We start from the raw sequence: 9675 nt of genomic DNA on the forward strand, positions 1-9675 counted from the left end.
ATTTCCATACACTCTTTGTTCAAAAGAACTCTGGCCTGCAGATCCTACTGAAGTTGTCTCTGGTTTTCGGTATTTCTTTCCACTTCTTTCTAATTATACTTGCACACTGTAAGGGGGAAAAAAAAAGGCTACAAAGAATGAAAAGCCTCTGAATATTATGCTGTTATACACTTCCCAAGAAATATTAGATCAGTGCCAACATACAGTGATTTCCTATTATACTGATCTATTGTAACTTCCTAATATATTCTTAACAGTCCATGAATCTTAGCCAATTATTCTTTTCACTTTATCTAGATTTCATTTTCACTTTCTAGTGATAACTGGGGTCTTTCTGGCAGGCACAAATTATTGAATAAGCTTTAATTAGAATGCTCCAGGTAGGAAAGGTTCTATAATGATGACTCAGGAATGGTACCTTTAATCCTACAAAGCACTGCTAGAGGTCTGATGAAGCTTTTGTGAGTTTGGGAGAAAGAGGAGGGTGAGAAAGGGTGAATGATTTTATATATATATGTGTGTGTGTGTGTGTGTGTGTGAGTTTGTGTGTGTGTATATATATATATCTATACACACACATACACACTACATATATATGTGTGTGTGTGTGTATATATATATATACACACACATACACACTACATATATATGTGTGTGTGTGTATATATATATGAATGATCTTACGCTGTTAAAAATATGTTTCTGCTCAGACTTACCCATCCATCCAAAGAACCAGTTTTCAAACTTGCTTGGGGAGTAGTTTATGCTCCAAGAAAATCAGGAAGGGGAAACAAGGAAAGATTTCTATTGTACATACCAGCTTCCCTAGAGAAACTCCATTTCATAATTGAAACATAGCTGGTAGGACCCATCTGGCAGATGGGAGGATCAGCTGGTTCTTTTGAGCTGTGCTCAATATGCTAGTAGGAGTATTGTTTTTCATTTTTCCCCCCTAGCCTCTGTGTTTTCTCTCTCTCTTTTTAATCTTACTAGCACAGCCAAGTGAAATGTACTTTAATATTAGTCTTTGACTATGAAGGATCAAAAGCCTAAACAGTGACAAAAAAGACTTCTTTTGATGTATTATTTATATTTCAGCAAAGAATGTGAAGCTGAAATAGATTACTTACTGAACAGTACTAATCTGTGACAGACTGTCCTCTTCAATAATGCTCAAGCAACCAGTTTAAAATAAAAGATGGTGCACAAAGAGCTGTGCAAAGAGTTTCTCTCTCCTAATCTCCCATCTAAATGCCAATAGACATAATTAACATGCTCTGAACAAATGCCAGTTGGCTGCATTTTGCAAACAGGTTTTAAAATATTGAAAGTAGATGGCCTCAGGCACCAGTAGAATATTTTTAAAGCATCACATAGAGTTAGAATAAGTTCTCTGTGTGTGTGTGTGTGTGTGTGTGTTTTAATTAGCTGGGTGGTTTGAGCATATATAGAGCATCTCAAGAACATTTTCCTAAAAAATAGATTGACCTAACTTTTTTCCTCTTAAAATTATCAACTCTTATTTCAAGAATAAAGGTAAAAAAAAAACCTCTTTAGAATTGTTGTTCTCTCCATTTGACCTAGTGCTTCTTTTTTTTTTTTCCTGTTCGCTTCTGTTTGGATAAGTAGAAAAAGTAAACGCTTTAATACCCAGAGGAAAAATGGCCATTAAATAAGAAAAGGGTGCACATGACTTTTTGTGAAAGGAAGTAAATGGATTTTGAAAGAATTTTCAGAATTTTGTATGCAGGAGGCTTCTCAGGATGGAGAGACCTGGAGAAAGAATTATTGCAGTGTTAGGAAATATGAACACTTAAATATCATATTGTGATTTTTGCCCTAACCCTATAAATAGAAGGGAAAGAAGAAAAGTGTTTACTTGCTTTATTTTCAGTCATATGCAGCATGAGTGTTACCTTGAAACTGGGAACAGGGAATAAATATGAAAAAAAAAAGGAAAAAAAAAGCCTAGGTATTAATTACAATCATTTTCCACACTCGTTTGTTCTCCTTTAGATTTTAATCCAAATTTCAAATTTAGGCAGATACAATAATAAATAAACCACCAAATGAGAAATTACAGCTCACTTCTTACTGAAACATTGTCAGTATGACAGATACACTACAGCAAAATTTATGCTCAGTGCTGGATAAAGTTGTTGACAATGTTAGCAAGCATTGCTTGAGAGTTTAACAACAAACTATTTAATGTTGAATCTTTGAGAAAAGGAATTTTTCTGATAAGCAGAGAAGGGTCCCAAGTCAACCAAGCACTGAAATGTAGGCACAGGAAAAATAATTTGCATGAAGTTGAGCTAAATTAGATCACCTGTAGCCAACACACTTGGGAGTAAAGTTACTTATGTTCATAAGTGTTCTCAAGTTTACTATATTAGTCTGGAGATTTTTTTATGTTTCTGTAATCCAGGTATGGGTAAGTAATGGAGTGTTTGTTATCAATGGTTCCTTTAAAATATATTTTTAAGCAAACAAACACAAAGCGACTTTAATCACAAGTATCTCCAGATCAAATGTGATAACTCCCTTTTATAAGCTTTTCTCCTGCTCATATGCAATAGAGCATGGATATAACATATTCTATTTTATTTCTCATATGCCAAATTTACTGTCTCTCAGGTCTTGCTGGAAAAGTGGATAAAAAGGTCAAAATTAAATGAAAACAAGATGTGATTACTGAAGTGTGCCTTCCTTCACATGATGAAGGAAATAAAATGAAGGCTGACTGAAATACTGAAATTTTCATTATCTCATGATGACTTTTTCTTATCTGCATCCTGCAAACAAGCAAAAAAACTAAAAAACTAAAAATCAAAACAAAATCTGATAAGTGTAACTTTATTGGCTCTATATTACTTGTTTTAATTAAAAGAAAATGTTTTGGTAGTGCATAATCGGGTAAAGGGATCTCCTCACTTCTGTTACAAATAGGAATATCCCCAGGAATAGCAAGCTACATCTATACTTCTGAAAGCATCACTCCAGGGAGAGATTCCTGATCCTCAAGATCAACCAGTACAGAGCAATTCATGTCCTTACTGTTCATGGTTAGCACCTTCTAAGGGAGACTACTGTGTTCCCCACTTCATAGTCTGTGATAGTGACAGAAGGTTATTTAGAGTTTCCAAACTGTTAATTTGTTGATATATTGCTAAGAACAGAGATGACTAAAATAAAGTGAATGCAATCAATGTGTATTTCCTACACAAATGGGGTAAAGAAAGGCTTAAATGGAAAGGTAAGAAAAAACAGAGCTAATTCATTCATTCATTTATTTATTTATTTATTTTTACAAAATTCTAGTCAATGTGATCATTATTCTACTTGCTGGGTAAGAGAATAAAAGCTCTAAATGGAATTTCTACAGGTAGGCATGAAAAGGTATTGGAAATTAGAAAAACAAATATATTAACACCTTCCTAAATTAAAAATAAATTTAGTCCATTTTAAGGTAAAAGAACTAAGACCCCAAGCAACATAGGCTAAACTAGAGTTCCCATTTCCCTAATTCCAAATTTTCAGTACTTAAACCATTATTGAACAGTCTTCTACCCCTGAGTCCTCTGGAGACCAAAGTTATTTTTACATTAAGATTTTTTTTTTACTTTAAGATTTCAGAAGTAACAAAAATTCTGAATATTCAGAATTGCCTCACTCTTGAAAGTGATGAGTAACTCAACCTCTAATCTTATTTCTGAGTGCTAACATGAGCTAGGCCTTTTCACTTCTACATTACTTGATCTGTTAGTTATACTTTGAATATGTATATGAAAAGTAGCTGGAAGAAGTGTCATGGTGTCCCAATAAAGTCTGTAGACTTAAGGTATGGCAGAGCTGCTTCTTCATCAAATTTGCTTCTTCCCAGGCTGTTACAAGGAAAGGAACCTGCCAACTCTTCTGTGGAGGTCTGTTCATGGATTAAGTTCTAATGTGGATCACAGCGGTGTATGTGTATTCTCACGCTGAAACAGTCCTAATGTGCTTTTGCAGATCATTTATATTGCCTTAATGTTGATGAATGCTTGACTGTTACTTCCCAGGAGACCAAGAGAGAGATGGGCTTAGGTTCATAAGAACTTTCTTAACATGTAAGACCAGGTAAAAGCACTTTATGGTCGTATAGCAGTGATGTCTGTGCAGATGGCATTCTGGATTGATATTGTGGCAGGGAAATTACTACCACTGCCTACTGCCGCTGACTGTGCCAGGCTGAACAAAAGCGTATGCTAGTCTGCTGGAAGGGTTGTATGACGACCGTAGCAAAGCTGTGAAAGCGTCATCTGGGATGCTGCTGTTGAACTTTTTTTCCTGAGGATATATCAACTTGCAGTCAACTGATTGAAAGCACTTTCCATCACCACTCAGCAAGGATTTGGGCAGAGGATCTCAAAGCAGACAGTCTTACCTCAGCACAGGCATGGTTGGCATTATCCATAAGAATGCTGAGAGTCCTGCACAGACACTTCTGTATAGTTGTTAGAGAGTGCTGATCTCTTTGTGTCCAGATTGCATAATTTCTGAAAAGAATGTGTGTTCACATAAACCATGAACTTACTTGGTATAGACATGTTCTCCATAAACTGGCTACCACAGTTTATAAGAACCTTCAGATGTCCCCTGTGTTCCCTCTTACGGATCTATTTTTACATCTTCTTACATGTAAAAGGGATGTACTTTATATTCTTCTTATGAGTTTACGATAGGCATTGGATAAAGATATGGATCCTATTTATGGTCTCCCCTCAGCTGAAAACATAGTACTGTTAACCATTGCATATTTCAATGACTGCAATTCTAGTTTTATTTGAGGCTCCAGATGGACAGCTTCTCTCCTGGGCTTGATATAGGGTCTTTGAGGGAAGTGTTTCCCTGAGGTAAAGTTCTGGTATTTCAAGATAAGGAAAAGTTGTCTAATTGCTCTCAATAGTTTAATGTTCAGTGCCCTACTTTTATCCTAGTCATAAAGGATGTTGCAGTCCTACTGATACCTGTTGGTTACTAGGAGAATGGGATGAAACCATGATCTAGCTTACCATTAGGGAAGAAACAGGCTTGCAAAAGTGCATTCCCCCTCAACATGCATATTGATGCAAGAGCCCCATCGATTTCTGCTTCTCTTTAGCCCACCGTGAAAAGTCTAGGAGCTTTCTTTCAGTTTGTGGGCAGGAGCATAGCTATGCAGCAGGTTGAAAGTGAGAGGCAAAAAAGGAGCTATAGTTAATCCTGCTAATATTGGTCATTGGAAGGAGGCAGAAAATCAAGAGCAGCTTGTGTTTTGGTTGCTATCTGTAAAGTGCGAAATACCTGTACCTGAGAATTCTCTCTAGTCTAAATTAAATAGATATTGGTTAGCACATATTAACAGTCATTGGACTAGGATCTGAAACAAGTTTCTCGACTCAAAGCTAAACATCTTAACTGTTGAACCAGAGATGTGTCTGTCTCTCTCCTCCTCTTACCTTCTGGGCCAGGGAAGATTAAAATTGTCCCATGAAACTTCAACAGAAGGACCTGAGAGGCCCTGTCATTGCTGATTAGGACATTCTCCTGAGGGGACAAATATAGATCCAGATCTGTTCAGACAAAGGAAAGAACTAAGCTCCATGTTTACAACATTCTGTGTGAGTGCTTTTTACCTCTGAATTGTAGAATGAAAAGAGCCATATCACCATGATATTTTTTAAAGAAAGCAAGATTCTCTACTCTTACCAAAGGGAGTCAGGATTCCCATGAAGTCTGTAAGTCCTTAGTGAAACTTTACATCCTCAGACACATCACCAAGTAAGGCTACTCTGTCTTTAAGAAGGGAAAGACTTAATTTAAAACAAATCCTTCTCCACAGAGATTCTGCACAGCAGGCTGCATGTTGTGATGTACTTTTATTTCTGCACTTGTTTCTTAAGGAGGTACTGCTACCACAGGTTTGAATGGGAATATTAGAAAAAACAAAGAGAATACTGTTTGTAGGAGAGAGTGCAGAAGAGGAAAATTATATCAATATTACTATGTAATGTACAGGGAGACAGACGCCTACTATAGGAATACAGATTTCAAACCAGAGCCAGTTAGGATTGGCAACATTTTGCTTGTTAAGGTGACTTAACCTTATTTTATAGATCAAATCATAACGTTCATTTATATTTGTCCTTCTATGTACCTACAACGTTTTAAATGGCTAGCTTAGTTATCTAAGTTAGCTAGATCTTGCAATGCCAGCAGAATACTAACTAAGGTCTTACAGAAGCTTTGGGTCCCAGTTTCTAGAGAGCATTTGTAAATCCTCAGTGCATGGGGCATACATAAGGAAAGACAAATAAAGGAAGTAACAATACCTTAATGTGTGCCTAGAATTAAGATTCTAAATCTATATTAAGGCAGTTAAATAGCTTGATTTTCAAAACCTGAGAATTCCTTTGGCAATTGGTGGAACTATCAGGTCAGATCTTACACTTTGTTCTGGGCAAAAAATAAACTTCTGCAAATAATTACAGCATCTCTATTGTAAACAGGACTATACCACCTGTTGAGAAGCATATGTTCAACACAGTGCCGAGTTCTAGCAATACAGCACCAATGTCAGAGATTTGGCTGCTTCCCAGAATCAACATGCAGCATTGTCTGGACTCTGTATATTTAATATAGCATCTTTGCACTTGGAGGAATTTGTGATTTGAAGTGATTTGAGGGAATGAGCAACTACAAATCTCAATCTCCAGTCTCACAGCAATAAGGCAATAACAAGTTATTGTGCACATTTGGTACAATAGCATTCTTTCTTTTAAATGGACTGCCATGGAAAGGCATAAAATGTTGAAGTTTTAGTTAACTTGCAAGTTCAGATTTTTCAGTGTCCACTGTCAGCTAGAATGCTCTTTCTACTGCTGTTGCCTGCAGCTAGGTCTATTTTTCCATTTTCCAGGTATCACCTTTTCTATTTATTTTGTTTCATTGTATCTTGCTGGATTTGGCATTCACAGTATTCCTATTGTAAGCATTTGTAAGCATTTTCAGCAAAGAAATAACCATTAGATAAACATATAAAAGGCAGCTTTTCTTTTTCTACATGTGGATGTATCTCATGTTTTGTTCCTTTATACATTGCAGCTTCAGAGTCTGAGCTCTTCTTTCCCAGATCAGCAGCTGATGCATTTCACAAAGGCAAAGTACATATTTTCGGCTTCCTAATGAGGGACTTTGGCTGCATCTCATAGTTTACAAATATTCACTGATAGTAAACTGTAGGCTAGAGGAAAGTATAATCCTTTTGCATTTACTTTCTGTCAATCATTTGGGGCTGATATGTTGTAAGCCTTTTAATCTTTTTTTTTTTTTACATTAAAATCAAAAAGGCATTAAAATCCCAGCACAAAAAGGATATAGAAGCATCATTGATACCAACTTTTGTACCAGGAAACAAATGACTCCTCACCACTATCTCGAAAATTATGGCCTAATGAAAACTATTTACAACACTTCTTTGAGGGCAAATAGGAAGAAGATATCCTGTCATGAAAAGTTCTTACATTCTCATCATTAGAGGGAGCTAGAGACACCTCCTTTGGTTAGGAAGAAACCTTTCCATTATAAAGATAGTATCTAATGACCTCTTTTGAGAAACTTTGTATATCTATTACATCTAATGTGAAAAGGAGAGAATCCCTGGGATGAGGAAATATCTTTTCTTTACCTAAAGACCTTCTACTTGGCTTGTTGCTGTGATGTGAATGGTTGAAACTTGCTGTGGTCTTTCTGTTGCTTGTGTTTATCCTGAACATTTTGGCATATATGAAAATAATAACTAGGCATACCCGCTCCAAAGGCCAGGACTATCTTGCCAATAGCATGGTGGCAGTAGCACACATTTGTCCTAGGAACAGCCAGTAGCTGTGGAACAGTGTTGTGAAAGAACTGGCTTCATGCCTGTGGCTTGAGCAGAATATTTTCCTCCTCTGACAGCATTTGGATGTCAACTAATGTAGTTAGTCATATCCTATATATCTTGTATGATAAAAGCTTGTGCTATAAACTTAGGAGCTTAAGGTTTGATCCTTATAGGATATGATGGAGATTGCTCTGCTCCTAGTTTTGTTTTTTGATTTTTTTTTATTTTATTTTTTTCCTTAAAAGCTAGTAAATTAAACACTATTTATACTAAAGGAAATTATTTACATCAGAACTGGCCCTGCCTCAGGAGCAATTAAATGTTTTGCAAGCCCCACAAACTGCTCTTGTTCTGCCTTCCAGGAAGCAGGAGCAGTGGCCGGGGGCTCTGTGTGACTCACTGCAGAGATTCCCTCACCATTCCTCCCACTCACTAGTGATGGAAGCAATAGTAGTCAGTGATCTGAAAGGGTTATAGACAGATGTAGGATAGGCCATTTGACTCTTCAGACAGCACTTCTTCCTTAATAGTCACTTTCCCTTCTGGAGGAAAAGCCAGATGATGAAGATCCTTATGTGTTTATATCAGTTCAGGAGCCACCACTTGGATCACTTCAACTTTCAAATTGAAATTCAGAAATCCTGGAATTCATAATATTTACACAAACTTAATCCACCCACCTCTATGGATGCATGTACATTATGCAACTTCTATTGACATAATTTCATAGGATAATTTTCCATTGGAACCCATGAAGAACAAAGTACCTAAGACAGGATGCAAATGTAGACTGAATGAAGGCTTCATAAGCAACCATCAAACTTCATTTCCTGACTTTGTATTTGACTATATAACTAAAAGAATATTCTCTCAACCTGGACTTTTCAATTTAGTATAGATTTGGATTGCAAGAAAGGATGCTGTAACACCAAAGCACCAAGCAGTGGGGTGAAGATGCTTACTTTCATTGTTTCTATTTAATGCATCTCCTTGAAAGATTATCAGTGTTGAATGTTGCTTCTGATCATTCTTATTTTAAGGAAATCACTCCAGTACAACAGTTTTTTGGGAAAAAATAAAATATAATGATTGTTAAGTAGCAAGGATGAATTGTACTACATACATTCATTAAAAGACCAAAAGAAGAGCCTAAGTGGTATTACTAAAAAAGGGGAAGAATTTGCTCTTGTACTATATCTAACTGCTTCCAAAACAGCTACAGCAATTTTAGAAAGGAAATCAGGGTTAACAAATCTTCTCCTAAAGATTTTGAAGATAGGAACGAATTTGGAATTTCCAAATAAAAATGCAGAAATGAATCTATGGTTTTCTCTTCATGGAAATTAGGTGTTGTCTGTTCCATCTTATAAAAAAGACTAATAGACTTTGAATCTAGAAAGTATTACCCAAATAGTAATGAAGGGACCAAGCTCACCCCACTCTTTCTTGAAAATGTGAAAACAAATAGTTCTAAGTTCTCAGCAAATCTGGAGTCAGCATATAGCTGGATATCATAAATACACATACAAGATAAAAACAAAGCAGAAAGCACCAACCAGTTAGAAGGAAATGTCTCTATTTTTAAGTCCAGAAATTAAACCTGGGTGGACACACTCCATACTCTGGCAAAAAACAAAACAAAACAAAAAAAGCAAAACAAAACAAAACATAGGCAAGTCTTTTAGAAAATTATTAATGAACTAATATTTGACCTTTGGGAGGCTCATCAATAGTTTCAGTATGTATACATACATACATACATACATATAATATGT

This window comes from Apteryx rowi, unplaced genomic scaffold, assembly GCF_003343035.1.
Source record: "Apteryx rowi isolate R43461 unplaced genomic scaffold, aptRow1 scaffold_558, whole genome shotgun sequence".
In the NCBI taxonomy this organism is placed as follows: domain Eukaryota; kingdom Metazoa; phylum Chordata; class Aves; order Apterygiformes; family Apterygidae; genus Apteryx; species Apteryx rowi.